This window comes from Agelaius tricolor, unplaced genomic scaffold (genome assembly GCF_023055355.1).
Source record: "Agelaius tricolor isolate 1412-34295 unplaced genomic scaffold, bAgeTri1.0.p SCAF_53, whole genome shotgun sequence".
In the NCBI taxonomy this organism is placed as follows: domain Eukaryota; kingdom Metazoa; phylum Chordata; class Aves; order Passeriformes; family Icteridae; genus Agelaius; species Agelaius tricolor.
The window spans coordinates 1,646,042-1,667,773 of record NW_027269313.1 but is presented as its reverse complement, the minus strand read 5'-3'; the positions used below and the strand labels follow the sequence as shown (position 1 = coordinate 1,667,773).

The window sequence follows — 21,732 nt, the reverse complement described above, 5'->3', positions numbered from 1 at the left end:
AAGAAATTATTGTCATTTGGATGTGGGTTCAGAGCCCACATCCATGGGGAGTGGTTGATGTGGATGTGTGGGTGTTTGCATTTTGATTTTTTTTCTTTTATTACTTCTTTTAATTGCATGCTTGCTTTCGTTCTGGTTTGGTTTTTTTTTTAATTGCAAAATTGGTTTTCCTTTATTTCTGTTACAAACTATTCATATTCTGCAATAGGCTTTTTTTTCAACCATAACCATTTCCAATCGGTGCATTTCCTTGGTTTGTAAATCCTATTTTTCCACAAGAGATAATATTCAGCCTCGTGTTTCACCCCAAGCAGCTCGTACACCTCTTGTTTGTCCTGCTCCTGCTCCTTCTCCAAAGTCTCTTTTGCAAGCAATTTTAGTCACTGGGATGTGAGTTCCTAGCCAGCATCTCCCTTCATGCTGCACAGTTTCTGGAGGCCAATCCCGCAACACTTAATTATAAACACAATGGAGCGTTAAACCTAATGCAAACAGAAATGGTGTAATACTTTTTAAAGATGAGAACGGGGATGTTGGAGGCTAACCCAGGGATTAAAATTAACGCTGGAGGATTTTTTTTTCCTATGGGTCTTTTATTTGCTTAGATATTTTTTATATTAGTCTGGGTTTAGCTGCTTGGTTGGTTGGATTCTTTTTGGTTTTTCAAAGTGGTCCTTGTCGGTGGGCGTTGTTTTATTTTTGATTTTTTTCTTTTATGACATCTATTAATTGCATTTTTTTTAACCAAATCCTTTTTCCTTTCTTTCTGTTTTAAACCATTAACATTTTTGTAATAGCCTTTCCTTTCAACCATAAGCATTTCAGTTCTGAGTATTTCCTTGTTTTTTCAAACTTACTTTTACTCAACAGGTAATTTTCAGCCTCCAATTTCATCCCAAGCAGCCAGTACACCTGCTGCTCCTACTTCTCCTGATGCTAAGTCTGCTTTTCAAGAAATGATAGTTTCTTGGATGTGGGTTTCTAGACAGCATCTCCCTTCACGCTGAACAGATCCTGTAGGTAAATACAACAATCCTTGCTTTTAAACATAATGGAGCAATAAAACGAGTGCTAACAGAAATGTGAGAGTTTTTAAAGGAGAGAATGGGAATGGTGAAACCTAACACAGGGATTAAAATCACTTGTGGGATTTTTCTTTTGGCTCTCGACTGCATGCAAAATTTTTGTTTTCAGTTTGGATTTGGTTGGTTGGTTGGGTTCTTTGGTTTGGGGGAGTGGTTCCACTGGGTGGTTTGGTGTTAGGTTTTAATTTTTTTCTTGTTTAAAATTATCTCCGCTTTCAATTTTTTTTTTTACTGAAAGGCATTTATATTCTTGATGTGATAAATCATTGTAATAGCCTCCCCTTGCAAACATAAGCATTTCAGTTCCATGCATGTCCATATTTTTAAAATGCACCTTCCCTGAAGTACATTTCCTTGCTCTACACAGAATCATTTCAGCTTGTCTTCGTACCCCAAGGACCCATTTCACCTCGTACTCCTGATCCTGATGGGAAGTCTGCTTGACAAGAAATGATAGTCACTTGGATGTAGGTTCTTTGCCAGCATCTTCCTTCATGCTGCACAACTTCTGCAGACAAATACAACAATACTTGGTTGTAAACATCATGGAGCAATAACACTATTGCAGACATTTTGAAAGAGCCATTTCTTGCAACGATAAACATTTCAATTCTGTACCTTTCCTTGCTTTTACAAATCTACCTCCTCTGAAGTAATTATTTATTTATTTTCTCTGAACAGCCTCTTTTCAGTTTCCTCTTTCAGCCCAAGCTGCTCGTACACCTCCTGCACCAGCACAAGCTCATGATGCTAAGTCTGCTTGTCAAACACTTGTAGTCCCTGGGCTGTGGCTTCCTAGCCAGCATCTCCCTTCATGCTGCACAGCTTCTGCAGTCAAATACAACAATCCTTAATTGGAAACATAGTGGAGCATTAAAACTATTGCTAACAGAAATATTCTGAGACATTTCTCAGAAGAGAAAGGGGTGGTGAAAGCTAAAACAGGGATTAAAATTACTACCGTGGTTCTTCCTATAGGTGCCCAATTGCTTGGCTATTTTTGGTTTGGGGTTTTTTTTCAGTTGTTTGCTTGTTATGGTTTTTTTGCTTTTATAGAGTAGCAGTAGTGGGTGGGTGGTTTTTTGCTTTTATAGAGTAGCAGTAGTGGGTGGGTGGTGACTTTTTAAATTTTTTTTCTTATTTTCTCTTCTCTTTTTTTTGCCAAATGTTTCTTCCTTTCATTATGTTTTATACCATTAACGTTTTTTAATCATCTTCTCTTGCAAACACAACCATTTCAGTTCTGTGCATTTCCTTGCTTTTAAAATTTACCTTCTCTGAAGTAAATTTATCCTCTCTGAAAAGATATATTTCAGGTGAGCTTTGGACCCAGAGCACCCCGTACACCTGCTACTTCTGCTCCTGCTGGTAAGTCTTCTTTTTGAATTTTTTCTTTTCTAACCTATTTTAATTTCTTTCTTGCTTGCTTGCTTTCTTGCTTTCTTTTTAAGAGCCAAAGGCTTTTTCCTTTCTTTCTGTTATAAACCATTAACATGCAGAATAAGTTTGTTTCCTTGAATACAAAACACAACTTTGGAGTTAATATGATGAGAGGTAAAAGATGTCTTGAAGTGAGTACTTGTAGCACTTGATTTAAAGTGCTATACCACCAATTTATGGGGCAGGATACTTGTGCTAATGTCCTTTGTCTATTAAATATTTCTATCTAATAATCAGGTGCCATGTGTTTCAAAGAAGCATTTAAGGAGCAAACATTTATAAGGACTTCACATACGTGCCCTTGTGAGCAGCATTTGACAGCAACCATAGATTCTCTCTTGATTTGTTTTTTATCCTTTTGTTACCCCCAGCACAGCGGAGAGTGCCTGGACACAGAGTCCATACTGTGTCTGACACCAACGTACCTCCCGTTGTGCTACCGGCCAGACCCTACAGCGCATCTGACACCAACACAGCCTCCGTGCCATGCCACACACAACAGGTTTTGGGTCATCAATGGAACCAGCCATCAACCTGATACCAACCAGAACCAATAGTGGGCCCTCCATGGATGCATCCTCCCACACCAGACGAAACAGAGCTTTTACCCTGCCTTCAAGCAACATGCCCTCCCGTCTGGCAGGAAACAGAGCTGGTACTGGCTCTTCATCCTTCAGGTTCAGACCACGCAGAACCAGTTCTTTGCCTTCAGTAGCTCCTTTCAGCCGGGATGTCTTACCCAGCAGTAGAAGAAAGAAGGACATTTAATTATCAGATGTGAGAGAGTTCTTCATTGAAATACTAGCTTCTCTTCAGAAGGAAAATACTCCAGCAATACAAGAAGATCTAAATAAAGTACACTCTTCCCTACCTTTCTATTGTAGTTCACTGTATATATTGGTTTGTAATTTCATATTTTTATGAAAATGTCATTCATATCTTCACATTTCTGTGTTTCTAATGAAAAAGCACTTATTTATAGAACTCTTTTTATTGCAGTTTTTAATTTTTATGTAGTCTATTTTAAAATGTTATAAAACAACACCTTTTGGGTACTTTTCCCCATTCCTAAAAAAAATAAATCAATCACAAGCCATTATAGTCTCTGTCTCTCATAGTTGTTTCATATCTGTCTATTCTAAACCAGGATTTCAATACTTTAATAGGACTGGGAGAGGTCCATGATATGTACACCAGTGATTCCTCTTGTGGAATGTCATGGCCTTGTGTTTTGGTTTGAAAAGACAGGTGTCTGCTAAGGAAGGAAGGAGCCTCCCTTGAAATGGAAAATGCAAACTCCCTCTCTCTGAATTATCAGTTTGAAATTAAGGGGCTCTCGGGCAAAGACATGGGAGTAGGAATAATAGTTCTTTATTAGGAAAATAAAAATACAAATGCACTAGTACAAAAACAAACTATTGACAGAGTCAGAATATGCCCTGACACTGTGTTGGTTGGGGTGTTGGGAGCAGTCCAAAGATACATGGTGGCTGTAGCTTTCTTGGAGTGGCAGATGTGCTTCTTTTCAAGCAGTGATCCTGGAGAAGGGTGCAGTCTTCCTCTGAAGGTCCAGTGGTGGTGTAGATGCGCTTGGTCTTCTTCTGGAAATCTGCTGAAAGAAAGCTGCTCTTCTGGGAATCTAGTGGGAAAAGGCTGCTGTGGTGTTGCAGGTTATATCCAGGTAAGAATGCTTGGGTCCTTCCCCTGGGTAGAGCATCTCCCAATGGGATGATGCAATTTTTTCAGTCATGCAGTGAGATTCAGTGGCCCACTAACAGAAGATATTTTCCAGAGGGAGGATTGGTTATGGAAGAGATGAAGAAAACTGCCCCACCTGGTTTTAACAGGTGGCCCAATCAGCAGAAGATAATTGCCCAATCTCTTAACAGACAGCAATAGAATACATACTCCCAGACACATTTTCCAACCTAAGACATTATCCATCCCTTATTCTATTAGTATTTGCATTATACTCAAATCAATAACTTGACCCCATGAAATCTTACACACAGTTCTTACTTAAGACTGGGTTTTGCTGTGGTACACTGTCGCTGTTGAGTTAGGAAGGGATGAAGAAAGGTGACATTGACTCCTAGGATCAGAGAGCATAAAGCGAGATTTATTAGGAACTTCACATATTTAGGGGCAAGATCGTTCACCCAGAACTTGAACGCCCCTCACACCACTGGTTAATGAGGAGCAACATCTTCTGGAAAAATATCTTTCCATAAACATGTACAAACAGTCCACGTGTTCACAAATACCAGGTGCAGAGATTAAGATAAGAATTGCTTTCATTCTTTCTCTGAGCATTCTCACAACTTCCCTAGGACAATGCCTGGGAAAGTTGTCTGTTTCTCCCTCTGTCAGCATCCAGAGATGACAACAAGAGGCCAGGCCAGTCTTGTGGAATCATCAAAAGAGAGTGAAGTCCAGGTTGCAGAGGCCCCATGTCCTCTATGATCTTGTTGATCTTCCTCAGCTCGTGGAGCAATCTCCGGGAATCATAAGTCTTCTTATGAATGACAAAAACTGGGCAATTCCAGGGACTCTTTGTAGGTTTGATGTGGTCTTTTTGTACTTGTTCACTTACTAATTTTTTGAGACTATTCAATTTTTTCTGCTTAAGAGACCATTGATCAATCCAAATTGGCTGATTGGTTTTCCATGGTAATTTCAGAGTGGCAGGCGTTGCTGTGGTTTTTGTCAAAAACCCACTTCTGTCTTTGCTCCCCACTGGGACAACACGTCTCTCCCCCGTACTGTGATGGGCTTCTGCACCACGAAGGGACGGATGGTTGCCGTCCTTGCCTTGGGACCTGTAACAGTAATCATGAATTCACTTTGCAGACACAAGATAGCTCCTCCAGTTCCTGTGAGAGCACCCATGGCTGTCACCAAATTCCAATTGCACAGCCGGGATGCACAAGAAATCACAATGATGTCTGCCCCTGTGTCCAGCATACCTGCAATATGAACGGTTTGACCAAGGTGTGTAAGACTCCATGTCAGCTCTGGCCCTTCATTGCTGACATGTTTATCCAAAGGACATTAGGCATTGGGCCAGAACTCTTAAAACTCTCAAAAGAACTTTCAGCATACAACTTACTTATTTCTAGTCACTGGTAATGTAATAGTGATAGCTATTGCTGGTTTTGGTTCAATTTCCAGTGGAGCATTGTAAGTAAGAGCTGAAATCATCAGCTCTTCATTATAATTTGCTGAGACAACAGTTGGAAAAATTGAAAGTCCAAGAATTTTATTACTGTCCTTGCCTATAATGAAAAAATCTTGTTTTTGTTGTGAATACATTTCCTGTGCGAGTATATTCATGGTAAAAGCTTTTTTAAAAATAAATTAATTTGGAATTTGTTAGTTTGCATCGTGCCCCTGGGGGTAATAAGTTGGGATCACTTGGGAGATGGTTTTATCTTGTACGACTTTACATCTCACCTTACCCCAATTGGTCAGTCTTTTTCAATTATTTCCTGAATCAAAAGAAGGTAAAGTAGGGGGATTAGTATGTAATATGTTAACTTCTTCAGAATCACTAGAATTCTCACTGTTCTTTTCCTCCCTCACAACCTTGTAAATTACAGACTGTCTCAGAGGAATTTCACAGCAACTGGAGCTTGTTTGTTTTGTAATGTTAACAGAGAAATCCTGCCTTTTGCTAGCAGAGACACTGGTGTTGAGAATTTTTTCCCTCTTTCTCTCCCCTCACTTTTTCTCACAAGCCCCCTCTGTCTCACCATCCTCCAGCAGCTCCTCAGGGGACAGTGCCTGGGGCCAGCGGCAGCTCCCACCGCTCCAGGGACAGCCGGGGCTGGAAGTGCTGCTCCGCCCGGCCCGGCCGCCAGCTGGGACCCAGCACAGGGACAGGGGACACAGGGGGCACCGGGGGAAAAGCAGGAAGTGAGGGAGGAAGCAGAGCAGAGAAACAGGTTAAAAAGAGGCCTCTACCTATACAGATATCAATCTATGTAACTAAACCCCATACACAAATATGTACATGAACACACTTGCTCTCTCATCTCCCAACTCATTCTGCAAGTTGCAATAAACAGCTGAATGCTCTCAGTCACTCCAAGTTGTTCCTCTTACCATCCTGAAGGGACGGGCAAAAGTAGTAATAGGCAGTAGGAACAACTCTTCAATTCTATTAAAACCTAACTCTTCAAAGATCAGTTTTTATTTTGTGTCTTCCAGGGAAGCAGATGTACCAAACACAGAGGAGAACATGATTTTACTCGGTGCTGTTTGGTCTGGCAGTTCGTATGGTCAAGAACTGCTTTCCTCAGGAACTGGTGGAGAATCCCTCTCTGTGCCTCAAGAACTGCATCATGAGTAAAGCCTGAAGGGACCAACTTGCATTTCATGTGTTAGATGGTAATCCTCCCATACTCTGAGCAGTGTTTAATAAAGCAGTTAAGGGATATTGGAAAAACATCCTCTCCTGGCTTGATCTGTGATTTATGGGTAAGAAAAAATGTTGGTTTTCCAAAGAGAAAAATAGTGTTTACAATAGGGAGTCCCCTAGACCTGCCTGAGAAAGCTGCACTTCAGAGAAGGCAATGAAGCAATATAGGGATCAAAAAGAAACTTAGCTTAGAGCTGAGAATAAAAGCACAGAAACACATAATACAGATTTTAACCTATCTTATACACTGAATGGCTATGACTCCAAAACTTTTATTTCAAGTTGTATAAGTTTTCATGTCTTTTTCCATCATTTCTTTTTAAGTAGGACTGTACAAAGAAAGTAAGAAAAGCATGAAGTACACCTAGTACCGTCTGAAGAGTGATGTTAAACACAGGCAGAATCAAATCATGTCAAACCATGTCAAGCAATTTCTGAAGCTATCTGAAGTCTGCTGGTTAGTTGCTGACTGAAAGGAACAGTAGAAACACCAGAATAAATGCAAAAAAAGACAAGATTGGCTAGGACATCTTTAATAAATATCCATGCATAAGTGCTTTCTACTATGACAAAAAGTTAGGTCAGTTCAGATCAGTGAAAGGATTCTTGCTCACTGCAGTGGGTTGGAAAATGCAAATTGGAAATAATTAACTTTGTGAAAAGATCCCAGAGAAAACATTAAACTGATCTTCGTATCCTTTGTAATCAGTCTGTTTCCTCCAATAAAAACAAGATACATGCTTATAAATCACAATCATTCCTCTGCTATTAGTCTTAGTTTGGTATTTCACAGCACTCTTAAAATGGAATTTGCTGTTCTCCTTTCTATTCTTCTAGCACTCACATGAGTAGGGACAAAAGTGCTGACAGCTCACAGTGAAGAGTCAAAAAGTGCACCCCAACTGTGTGGGTTTTTTGGTTTTTTATTGCTACGTCACATACGTGTGTTACCCTCTCCTTAAGTGAGCTTCACTATAACCATTCATACCTGCTAAATATCACAGCCATTCAGCAAAGGGATTCATTTGTTTCAAAAGTCAGACTCCTAAAATCAGTGCCCTTCATGAAGCTGCTTTCCCACCGATGGAGACCTCTTCAACAAAGCCTCTTGGGTTTGTCTTGAGAATTAAGAGCAGAAGTGCCAGCTGAGCACATCTGCAGCTGCCAACATCTCCTGCAGACCCTCATGCCTCCAAGCTGAGCTAGATTTTCATATATCCATATATCTAGACATCTACATATCTATATAGATAGATATCTATATATCTATATCTATAGCTGTATCTAATCTCTAGATGTAGATGTGTATAAATCTATATATCTCTATCTCTATCTATCTATCTAAACAAGCTCCCATGGAGGCACAGGTACATGGGAGACTAAAGTACAGCCCAAAATGATTAAATCTCTAACTACAATACACCTGTGGAAATAAGGAATGGGGGAAATAAGGAATGCAAAGAAGATGCAGTCCTACTATAGAGACTTTCTGTAGCTGCCTAAGAGTATTTGTTATCAATTTTAATGGTATATGACATTTTTTCTTTGCATGTCCCAAAGGGCATTTTCTGCAGGTCTTGGTCATATTGTGGACATTTTGCATTTAAAACAATATTAGACAGCTGTGCTGAGACTACAGATAAATTCTAGATATCTGGTTTTAAATTATAGAATATTTAGATATTCTAAACTATAGATATCGAAATTCTAGATACCTGGTTATCACAGACTTGATGAGCATTCATATACAATCCTGGAGCAGCCCAGAAGAGCAAAGACAAAAACTTAGGCAAAAGCGATTCTTGGTTTAGATGGCTTAAAATAACAAAATGTGGAGAATATGAAAGCTTTTTTAATATTACTTTTCCTAGATGGAAACTATAGAGTCTGTGATCTAAAATGTCTCCTACAATCCATAGCTGCTTACCAAGAGCACAAATATTAGCCAAAGGAATAAATCATGCTGCACATAGATAATCAAGAGATTTCATAATGTGGCCTAAACAATAACAAATCTTTGATATTGAACTGCATTGCTGCTGCCTCAGCAACCTCCAGATGAATGAGTAGAATAATTCACTGATGCTGTTGAGTCAGAGATGGAATGAAAGACTCCAGTCTTCAGAAGCTGGATCAGAAGGCAATTGAATCAAGGGAGTGTGTCTTTTATAATGTGACTCACTAAGGCGAGACTTGGTTGGTCTCAAAGTAAAAACCTCTCACACTATTGGTGAACTATGACTAGCACACTCTGGAGAACCATATCTATAAACAAGGGTTACAGAAGGAGAGATAATAATTGTTTTAATTCTTTTCCCAGGCTTGGCCTGGGAGAAATTCTCTCTGTTCTTTCTTGGACTGAACTGAGGATATTCACAATTCCCCCTTTTTGTTTAGAGGAGGAGGCGGTGTTTGTTTGATCCTGTGGGATCCCTTGCAGGAAAGAGAATAAACACAGCTCCAGAGCTTTATCAGTTATCGATCAAAACCTCAATCAGACATTGGCTCAGAATGGTCAAAGAGATCTCATTCTATTACATTCCATAAACTTTAACTCTTAATTCTAAAAGTCAGTTACCAACTTTTAGTATAGCAACATTGTTAATCTGCTGATAACACTGGGAGTCTAACTCGTCAACAATCTGTTTCTGGAAACAAAGAAAAGAGAAAATATTCATTCCCCACTTGTAGAGGGCTCAGCTTGTTGATGGTCAGTGTCTTGATCATCATTCACAGACTGATGATTGATGGTCAGCACTTTGGCCACTGCTTGAAGGTTGCCTGCTGGCCACATTCTGTTTCTGATGTTGCAAGTCAGGGTGAACACTCCTTGCAGGTATCCATCGTACCCCGGTACCTGCGGAGACATATGCATACCCGCCGCCTCAGGCGAGAAGGTGGCACGGGCCCTCCCACTTCTTGGTGGCAAGGTCCCATATCCAGACCTTGGCTCCAGGCAGGTGCGTCTCACCTGCTGAATTCAACGAGAGAAAATGGTTCAGAATTACAGGAATCTCTGAATTCTTTGGCACTGTAAGGTGATTAATTGGATATAAAGCTTTTTCTAGTAGACTGTGTTAAGTCTCTCCCAGCATTCCCCTTTTATATTTTTCCAGAACATGCTTCAAGTGCATGAGTGTGTTCAACAATAGCTTGACCAATTGGTGAATGCAAAATACCAAGTTTGTGTGAGACTCCCCATAAGCATAAAAACTGACGTGTTTTCTTGTGAGACAAGGCAGGGCCATTGTCAGTTTCCACAGAAGAAGGTATCCCCAATGTGGGAACTCAGCACATCACTCCGGATGTCCACAGTTACCAGGGGAACCCTTGGGGGTCTCGGAAATCCTGCAATGTTGCCAAGAGTGCTTGGTGGCTTGATTTTGATCCATCCATAGAAGTGACAGCAGTTTGAGGACATGAGAATCACTTTAGAGTGAAGGGTGTAACAGGGACACATTTATAGGGTGAAATATAAACTTCAAGGTTTTTGGTACAGGGGGGTTATGGAGACAAGATGGAGGGATCAGGGCGTGTCTCGTCCTTCTTTCTTCTTCTTGTCTTCCATCTTCTGTGGTGATGTTGGCACTTGGGGATTGGTTCATGGTGAAGGTGCACTTGCCAACATGGGTGAAAAGTATTGGAAAATAAAGGTAAATATCATGTACGTAGATTTTAGTATAAAAAGACATGACCGCCCCGTGGGTGGTCAGAGTGCCTTGGCTGCCTTGCAGATCAGGCCTCTGTTGGGCAGACAGAAAATTTTGTAGATAAGGAACAATAAACAATCTGAAGATCGAAAAGCTGAAGAGTCCAGACTCGTCCTTTGAAACGCGTGCCACCCAAGAACCACTCTACCCGTGTCCGGGCAGAGACAGACAGCCGGACCGGACACAGTTTCTTTCATTCTCCACTACTACTTGTGTAAGTCAACATAAACACCTGTGTATACAGAGCCATATAGCTCTAGGCTGAAAGAGAGCTCACCCAAGTTCTGCTACCACAGGCACTGCAGACTGTGCTGGCCAGGAAACATTCCAAGAGATTTCCTCTGCTCTCACACTTCTCAATATTTTTTAACCATTTAAAGCTTTCTACAGCCATTCAAAAGTTGAAAACAAAGATTATCCACTATAAATGATACACTTGAACTTCTTGACAGGAGTCTTAGAGATCCAACTGACTCACTGAAGTGGAAAACAATGTTTTCATAATAATATCAGTGTATATAGAAAAGCCATCTTTTCTAGACCTGCTGGATATCTTTTTCCTACACTCACCCCAACCACTGCTGCAGGCTGGACCTAACCATAACTATGATTTTCAAAATTTCTGGTTTGGCAAATAATCTGTAACAGGCCAGTTATTATCTGTACCATTCACGATACCTTTGGTTACTGATATGGGCCTGTTATTAATGGACTGCCAGGTTCTGAACCTTTAGTTTGGTTTGGCACATTGCACCAGATTTTCTGCTGACTGAAAAATGCAGGGACTATAAACTGCGAGTTGTATTGAGGCTGTCTACTGCCATTTTGCAATGGCTTTAAAAGGAAACTTAGGCTTTTTTCCCTGTCTCAAGTGCATTTACTGGCTCTCTGAAATCTTCCCTTGCTATCCCTTCTGGAAAATCTTCTCTCCTGCCGCATTGCTCTTCATTCAAAATGCTTTCGAGTTCTTGAATTCTCAACTACCAAGTGATAGGACTGCAGTTAAAGGAAGTTAGGAAAGACTACCATGGTCTTGAATGCTGTTCACTGTTCTGTTCTGCTTTTTATAGGTGAATATCTTCTATTAATTCTATATGGAATTAGAAAGCATTTAACGCACATAAAAATGGATTAATACATGGAGTTCAAAACAGAAAGAAATAGATATGTGGACCAAAAGCACATTTTGTTCTCCTTGCATGGTGTTTGGATTTTCCTGTTTTCCATTATTTATAATACTGAAGTTTTCCAGGGGAATTCTATTCATGAAGTAGAGTCATAAAAGGGTGGGATTAACAGTAAAAGCTACACTTGCACTCAGAGCAAAGCTCATGTGGAGCTTGTTCATCTACATAAACAAGGAAGAAAACCTTCTGAGCTCTTCACCCATAAAAGATAAATCTCTAACTTCACGGAATGTTACTTTTCCAGCTCCTTTGTATGTTGTAAAAGTAGAGAGGGAATAAAAGAACCTGCATCATCACAATTTATTTAATCATCACTTCAGAAATCCAAGTGCCTGTACTTAGAGAAGGTCATAAGAAAATAATTGACTGAAGAAGTGGCAATGCTTGTTTGTGTTCCTCAGAAAACCAGGAAAAAATATGAAATTCCCTTTTGTTTTCTCATTTAGTTCTTCAAAAATCCAGTAGGAAGGCTTCGTTAGTCAGTATAAGATCACTCAACAATCATCTTACAGGGTTTTTCACTTATTTTTTTTAATAAACCCTAATTGCTTCAATGGATCAAACCCTGTGTGACACAGTTTAGTAATACAAAAATTTAATATTCAAGTATGCATATCGCATTTTTTCATATATTCAAACTTTTCTGGTAACAGCAGATGTAATAGCTGAAATATACTCTGAATAGTTACATTTGGAAGTGCAGTCTCAGGATGCATTAATATCTCACACCTAGAGAAACTGGGTGAATGCACTCTATCTGAAATTACCTAAGTGCCCATTCCAAAGATATAGGACAGAATATTTTAGCACTTTAACTATTGTGAAACATTTCCTTTTCCCTCACTCTTTCAATGCTCCTTTGAATTGTTAAACATAAGAATGTGACATTTTATTTGACTATTGATTCTATTAACTTGATGGTTCCCTGGAAATCAAGGAGATATTTTTCTATTACCTTTTACAGTCTTGACAATCATTGCAAAAAATCAGTGTTTCCCCTGGAGCAAGGAAGTCTTAACATTTTTGGAAGATTGCACCTTTACAAGTTCATCTTCTATTTTACTGCAAACTTCTACCAAATATTTAATCAAAAGTTTACCTGCATGACTTCTGTAGTGTATTTACATTCTACATGTGCTCGTCTTGCTGCTGCAGCATCATCCTCCAGTTCCTTTATTTTCACTGCAGCTGCCTAAAAGGAAGTACATTTAAAAAATATCTAAGTCCAGAAAGATGATAACATCATGCAAAGACAACTTAATTTCTTCAGTTTATTAGGGCTCCATAAACCAACCTGTGGTATCTGAACTACTTGCACTTTGGAACTGTGAAAACTCATGTCAATAAATAAATAAAAGGAAACAATTACATATCCAGGATATTAAAGTCATATTTTCTATTTAGTTAAAGAAATTGATGTAGGATTATGTTCTTGCTACAGTTTTTATAGGCACAGATACCTGTCTCTACATAAAGGCCTGGACATGGTATTTCAGTTGAAAAAATGGTTTTAGCAGAAGCAGTAACTACAGAGCCTCTATAATAGAAATTCACATGAAATTTCAACTACATTGTTTCCTTTCAAAAGCATCATCTCACTTTGACTGATGATTGATTTGAAAAGAACAATACACCCCAAAATGACTTCTGCCTTCAAGTGATGCCAGAAAGATGAAGAAAAGGACATTCATATGAAAAGTAATTTAAGACACTCAAGGTTACACAGATACAAGTCAAGTCATTGATTTTGGACAGCTAAAGCAAAGGAGCAAGCATGTGAGACTGAATCCTAACTCCAAGCACTTCAGTTAGGGAAACGTTAACTGAAAAATAAATAAATACATAAAATGAACATACAAGCTGTGGGCAATAAATTTAAACTCTGTATTAGCTCACACATTCACAAAAGGAAATAATTGAGAAACAAAGATCTGTGGAAGGCCTATTAAAGAGAAAGTCACAGCACAGAGCTTACCAAACCCACTCCACAAAAGCATCAGCCAAAAGGCTTAAGCTTTGCCTCCTCCCACAAGATCTATCTGCTTAAGATGCTGCAATAAAAAATAAAAAAATCACAAATCCTGTGCAAATACTCCCTCTGTACCCATATTGCTAAGAGTACTTTCCCAGTGACATAAAGCCCTTTCCATCTGCAGTTCAAACACCACTCTCAGGTCAGGCTCGCAGCATTCACCTGTGAATCCACCTTTCCTGCCAAGTGATGCTCTGCATTTTGTTAATCAAACACGGGGCACCCATAGCCTAACTCAGAGGTTTCACCCCTCAGAAATGAAACTGCTCAGTTGTGCCAGTGCTTGCTGAGGCTCCCAGCAGCAGGCAGAAAGCTTTACCTCCAGTTCTTGGAGGAGCCTCTCCTGCCGTTTATTCTTGATTTCCAGACAGGCGGCCTGGAGCTTCAGCACCTTGGTGCAGCCACTGTGCTCTGCCTCCATATCCTTCAACTTCTTGGCAATGCTTTGCAGGGCAGCATTAGTTTTGAAAAGATAAATAGGTAAAGGAATAAATCAATACATCAAGAGGCACTTTTTCTAAGATAAAGTATTGCAGTTGAGAGTTCAACTGCAGTTTGAGAGGAATGGAGACTGCATCAGAAGATGATGTTAGAATTTTAAAATCTACGACGCCAGCACCCGTCAACAGAAGTGTTTACCCAACAGCAGAGGTGCTGTTGATTCACCACCAAGAAATCTGTGTTGGCCCAAAAATCACTGTGAACATGATCTTCTGTGGTAACATTAAAATCAATACCAGATCTCCACTGGAAACCTTTCCCTAAAAGAGTACAGCCCTTCCAATCTCTTCTGTCTCCCAGCTCAGTGGCAATGATAGAAACAGAGGTCACTTGGGGAAATTATGCATGGGGACAAAAGTTCATTTTTGTTATGACTTTGATTGCTGAAACTTCAGATGTTTTTAGAAACAGTTAGTCCCACAGACTAAATAATTTTGATTTCTGCTTTTCTGAAAAGCATTTTCTTCTTTCTAGAAACTGAAGTTAAAAACTTATGAAGTCCTCAGTAGAATAAAAGAAGATGGTCCCCACTTCAATTTCTGCATACAGAAATTGAACTCAGCTAGAGGCTGGAAGCATTATTGACATTACTGGACACTGCAGCTCCATGAAGTCACTGCTACAGAATCCCCATTGTCCATATGAATTTGGATTAAATTTAAGCTAATCCTCTAGCTTTGCACATCCAGCAAGACAGGCTTCTACCCTTCAGAATGCAAAATAAAGAAATAAAGAAGCCAAAATGAACTGTTTTCTACATTTTCTAACATTTCTTCTCTATAACGGGAAAGATAGAGAAATATTTATTTCCTCAAGTTTATCTTCCAAATATTAACAAATGTGAACTGGGAAATGTGAAATAAGTAACAAATAGTTTGCTGTGAAATACAACAAAAAATTTTTAAATGTTTTCTACTGGAAATATAATTAACATTAGAAAGCTAAAATTATTGTGAGTATATCAAGCTTGTTAAACAAGTCGGCATGAGCTGTAGGATTTCAGAATTTTGAAGAATTTCTGAACTTTTTGGAGGTGATATGACTGTTGAATACTATCCCCATAGCCACCTGCAAATACAAATATTTGCTCATGACAAACACAGCTGGTTTTTTGTTTTGTTTTTTTTTTTTTTTTTAAACCGTTTGTGAACGACACACTCTCCCAAGTATTTGAAGGAAAAAAACGTGAAGGGATATGAACTCCTGCCTAACCACGAGCTGATGCTATTGCCCTTCCTACCGAATCCGACCCCTCCTACCCCAGGCCAGGATCCGCCCAATAGATCCTGTCACAAAGCAGGGAGGGTGATTTTTCCTGTGTGCTCGTTCCAGAGGCACATTTCAATACTCCATGACTCCACTCCCACGCCTACCTCAGCATTTTCACCGCCAAGTTCAGAATTACGGTTTGTGCAGTGCAGTTTTTCCAGCCAGGATTTGCCTACATGCTCAGAATCCCACTTCTCTGCACGTATTAAGACCACAATTAAATCTCCTTTCATTTTAGAACTCATTTCATTTTGAAACTCAGAATAACTAAAGGATTTAAACTGGGCCTATAAATACACAACACAAAAGACCGCAATGCATTCCAAGTCATCATTTATAAACCCACATATTTCTGATGTTCATCTGACAAGCTTAAATGAATTAAGCTTTCCATGCAGTCAAGGACAATCAAGATGTAAGATTTTTTATTTCCTAGCATTTTATAATTATACATAACATAACTCTAGGGTGGTGGGCAGGGGAACAGCTACAAAAGCAAAGTGGAAAAATGTAACATTTTTACTACTGAAGGCAGGTTAGGGTTTGACACCTAGCAGGGAATCGCATTTTCCTTGCAGTGAGTTTTGAAAGTCCTGAAAGATTTCTGAGTTCAGTGACATCAAGATTCTGAAACCCCACAGCTCACTCTGGCCTGTTTAAGGAGCTAGATGCATTCATGGCAATCTTAGTCTACTCATGTGAATTACATTTCCTACAATTTTGTAGCTTTAATACATTTACCAACAAAACCCCTTCCTCTACAACCACTGTCAGAGAACACTGATATGGAACTGACAGAGAAGACAATGTCCTGAGCCATACACTGCTCCTTTTGTCCTTTTTCAAGGACAAACATCACTCGACAGAGCATGGCATACTTTTCCAACACTGATTTTTGATGCAGCATTAAACTCTCTGAAGGTAGCTTCTACAAAACACTGTGCACAACAGAAGGCAATACCCTTCCAGAGCCTCCTCAAACTAACTCAGCCACTCACTGTTAGGCAGAACTCAGAGCTGACCCTGCTGCCCCTGGCAACTTAAAAAAGAAAGCTCTATCTAAAAGTAGGCTTCTTCACAGCCTATATCCTGCCCTACCTTTGCAAGAATCAGCTTTGAATAAAAACTGGCTTCTTTTGAGAAGGACATTAGGTCCTGTCCACAGCTCCTGTCCTGTCCACAAGCTCCTGTTTTCACTCCCACTGTGTACTGATAACTTGGGTTAGGTGTTTCCCATGACAAACAGGCACAACACCTTCCATCAAAGCCCCAAACCAGCATCACACACCAAGTGTAACTTCATAATTCTGTAACTTCATGACTTCTGTAATCTTCAGAACTATTCTGCAGTATTTAGCTGTTTGGGGGATTTTTTTCTCCCTTAAACCAGAAAAACTCCAACCCACCACACACTTTGCAGCAAAACACTTTCAGCCAGCATCTCATGGAACTTTCCATCTATTACTACATCATACCTGAAAAGCCATTGCTGCTTCAGCTTTTTCTTTAAAAAGGAATTCTAGCTCAGCAAGGTGTACTCTGTGGATGTTATCCCTCTCCACTGCAAATCTTTGTTGCTCCTCTTGAAACTGCCACTGATCACTTTGAATTCTTTTCTCAGTCCCTGATGCTTTCTGCTGATGGTTGTCATTCATTAATGTTGTTTACAAAAAAAAGAAGAAAAAAAAGAGAAAAAGAAAAAGAAAAAAATAAGCATGTCCAGAAAAAAAAAGGTATAATGAACATAAGTTCCTCTGTGTATTGTGATATCCTGTGAAACACTGGAATGGTAAGACTTCCAGTTTCACTACAGAGAAACAATCACATTTTGTGTTCCTGTAGCATCTTTCACACAAGGACATAGAATTGCTTTGAAGATTTCTCAAAAGCATTGAAAAAATTAGATTTCAAAAAGTTAAGATTTCAAATTTAAGCTCTTCTCCCTTTGGAAAGGAATAAAAATTCAACTCTTTCAAGTGAGGCCTCTATAGCATAGGGAACTTAATAACTTAATTACATTTTTCTGTAACACTTGGCTAGCTTATTGCCAAATATTTATGAGATATTTCAGTCTGTATCAATTAATTTCAAGCTCAGTTTAAGTAACAATAGAGACAGCCACCTGCCACATGAAAATGATTCTAGGAGAACCTTAGGCAGGTTGGGCTAATGAGCAAAGGCTTAGCTTTTCTGGGGAAATTTACTGCTGCTCAAGAGATTTAAATCTTCAGCCCAATGGCTGCCCCAAGATAGGGAAATACTGGATCTACTTCCCTGTGAAAGCTTAAATGCCAAGGAAGAGTTCTTTTCTAAAAGCAGTTTTACTAGGAACTTTGCTTCATTTCACAAACTCAGTCAAAATATTTTGTAGTATTTTTTTATGTTACTGAGTACAACTAGCTATGTTGGCATTTATGTGATCACCACTTTCTAAGAGATTTTTACTTCAAATTCATCCTACTCTTCTGCAATTCCTTCCTAGATGGAGAAGGGTGAGAAAACCAGAAGAGACATGTTGGGAAAACACAGAGAATTTGTGGACACAATGATGGAAAAGACCTGTCAGATGTCAGGAAGTCAAACCTCAAGAAGAGCAGCAGAAAAATATCTTGGAGAAAATACTAATGAAAGGGCACAAGTGAGGTGCTCTGTCCAAGAAGTTAAGTTGAGGTTGTATCAAATACACCACATGAGGTGAGCAAGGCTCCAAGGGATAGGGAAGAAGAAGCAGTAAGTTAAAAACTGAAAAAGAAATGAGAAGAACACTACAACTATTTGGCTTCTTTGACATTTGTCACAATCAAAACAAAACCAGGGAAAAACAAAACAACAAAGTATAAAACAAACAAAAAAAGCCAACCAAAAAAAAACAGCTTGAGAAATTTAAACCAACCAAGATTTCTGTAATTTGTGTGTTCTCCAAATGAATGAAAGTGCAGAATTCGTATTATCTTTTTTTAAAAATCTGGCAGTTTAAATGCATTTTCAAGTTTCAGAGTCTCCTTCCATCCTTATAAGCTTACAAACTCCAGGAGTCCTCCAGTCTTTTCAGTGAACACCAAAGATTCACAAATACATTTCCTGGACTGAATTTAAACAGTATTATATTTACTTAGGAAACAAAAGAAAAAAAAAAAAAACAAACTCCCCAGCTTTTAAGAGTGAGAAATCTCTCTCTGTTTGAGAAGGATTAAGAAAATTTGAGTTTGTGAATGCAAAACTACTAGGGGAAAAATATGTAGGTAAAACCCTTCCACATACCCTTTCCACATACTACTGGCATAACCCATGTTATTTGTATAAAAACAAACCCAAAGATGACATGAAGAGGCCAGATATGAGCAACAAAAAGCCAGAAATATCTGAAAAGGTGAAAGAGAAAAGCAGCATGATGAGAACTCCTGGGGGAAAAGAAAAAGTTTTTGGAAAGAGCATAAACAAATAAACAGGATTTGATTTTAGTTTTTCCCCCCTGAAAATAAAAAGGAAGAATGGCTGGATATAGTGATAAGCAGGAAGTGGAGAGGGACTCCTTAATTACAATTCTCTCCCCACTGAAGGAAGGAATAACAGAAGGTAAGGAGCAAGAGAAAAAAAAAAGGTATTGATAGGTTTAGCAGGTTATATTTAATTGGTACGAGACAGCAAGGGTTTTGCAAACTCTTATGAGCTTATAGAAGCAGATGAGTAAGACATGGGCAAATAAGAAAATAAGAGACTTTCAAAAAACCCTGTCACTGTAAAACCTTGTGCAATCTCTGCTTTTTTAATAACGTGGGACGGATGTATCCTCTGGCCTGTGGTTTTTGTTTTTTTTTTGAAGATTACGTTGAAGTTCCATAACTTTGGTTTTTGCATCACACAGTTCATGCTCTGCAGAATACAGCTGTAAATTAGCTTCTTTTCTAGCAAATGTCATTTCAATCTCCAGATGTTGATGAAGAGCTTCTCCTTTCTCAAGTTCCAACCTTAATTGCATTATTTCTTTTTCCTAGCGAGACATCTAGAAAATAAGTATTTCAGAAATTGCATTCAGAGCTGCCATCTTATCCCATCTGATTTTGAAATACAGTCTTGAAACCACCCATTTTAGATACTTTTATTTTTGTTATGCAAACTGATCCTGTTCCTAGATCATTTTCATGTACCTTAAATGTACCCCTCTGTTTTTCCAAACATGCTCTGCTTTAAGAAAATAAAAGCTACAATTATATTCCACAGGCAATTTTATGGTAGCTGTTTTTAGCAACCAGAAAAGCAGTTGAGTTGGGATACTAGATTAACAGACACCTAAGAACTCACTGTATAAACACAAACTTCAGTCCAATGATGTTCAGCAGTCAAGCAGAATGCTATTAAACACAACAAACAAAACAAAGAAACGGAAGAAAGTGTTTTTAGGAGGCTCTTGGCTACCAAATGAGAGTTTGAGCAATGGGATTATTTCCCAAACAACTGTGTCAGGAACCGGAGTCGTGTCCCAGGCCCTGCCATGTTTGATCCATGTTTGAGCAGGTTGACAAGACAATGAAGAAAAGTGTCTTGTATAACAGGCGACCCTTGAAAGAGAAACAATCTATTGGTCAATCAGTGAGCAGTCAAGCTTTGAAAGGGGAACAGTGCATCATGGAGCCCTTGGTGGCAGGGAGTCATGGAGTCATCCTGAGCCATCATCTCACAGCCAGCCATGTGTGAGCTGATGCTGTAACTGGGAAAATGGCACTCCTGAGCAGGAGATACAAGGCCTGGTTCTGAGCTGGAAGGGTGAGAAGGATGAGATGCACACTGTTTTGATCCAGGGCATGTCCTGGAAGTGCACTGCCTACCTGCCCCTGCTGCGAGCACCACGCTCCATATCTCCTTCTTCTGCTCAGTGGATTTTTGGGAATCCAGGGGTTGGTATGTATTATTTGCTACTGCAACTAATGGAATAAATTTGCTTTGCAAGCTCAGTTGCGTCTTAGGTTCTTTTGTGCATGGGTCTCCTCCTGAACCTGTGGCAGCAACCACCAGGGACCTACAGGACACTCCTACCCTGATGCCAATAAATTCTGAGAAGTGATTGAAATATGCCAATAAATCTGGGGTAATGTTTAGCCTGTGAGTTTCAGCAAAGTATTGAACATGTCTTAGTTCCATGCGTACAAACTGGTAGGTGAGATTGCTGGCTGTGCAGGCCTTAGGGAAGTGATTCCCTATGCACCCAGCACTGAAATAAAGTGATGCCTCCTTTCTAACGCTCAGCTGGCAGCAGGGATCAGGCCCCGCTTGGTAACTTTCATTTTGGCAACTTCTGTTAGCAGGTAGGGAAGGTCAAAATGAAAGCTTTTTCAGCTGTTTTCCTCTGGTTGATCTTTTTAGGCACCAAAGCTCTGTGCCACGCCTGGCCTGGGTGTTTGCAGAGCAATGCAGCCCCCACAAAGCCCTTGGTTTCCCCATGAGTTGCCAGTTTGACTGCTTCCAAAGGGGAAGAAAGGCAGAGATGTACATCCACAGGAGTCCTGGCCATGTCCAATAAATGTGCAAATATGTGGGGGGATATGTTAGGAATGATTTCAGCTGTGATGCCAACAGTGCCTTCTCTCCTGGTTCTGTGCATTATAGGTGAGTAAAGTAATAGTTGGCTCTCACAATTAGGAGATAGCTATTATGTGGACAGATATTATGTTCAAATGGAAAGTGCTGTTATTGTAATACGTCCTCCCATAGTCCTCTTCCTTATCCCCCTTGTAATAGCCTTGGTAGTCAGGGCATTTGGGGAGGGCTGGCTTGTGACCAGCAGGAGGGGTGGAACAACCCCTGACCTCCAATCAAGATGTAAGAAAGTAATCTCCACCAATGGACAGCAGAGAAAGAGTTGACTGACAAAACTTTTGCAGGGGCTAAGGGTATGAAAGGCAGAGCGTCGCTTTTGTAGATGAGCATGTGGCTGCTAATCATGGAGACTCCTAGTGCTGCAATCTTTCTTTATTCAGTCCTTTCTAAAGGTTTAATAAACCTCTAAAAAAGTTAAAGGAAGGTTCATTTCTCAGATGGGCAATGCTTTAGCCCATTTTCTTAGTCTGATTTCCTTTGCTTGGGTCCCATT

At 39.6% G+C, this 21,732-nt stretch overlaps 1 long non-coding RNA gene across 1 annotated transcript in view; it reads left to right on the top strand.

Annotated features, from left to right (window-relative positions):
• LOC139604584 (uncharacterized) overlaps positions 1-17,535 on the top strand; it is a 186,257-nt gene extending 168,722 nt beyond the window's left edge. Inside the window, exon 2 of the long non-coding RNA XR_011684013.1 lies at positions 17,378-17,535. This is a non-coding gene — a long non-coding RNA (uncharacterized lncRNA). The remainder of the gene's footprint in view (positions 1-17,377) is intronic.
• Positions 17,536-21,732: the final 4,197 nt, after the last annotated feature.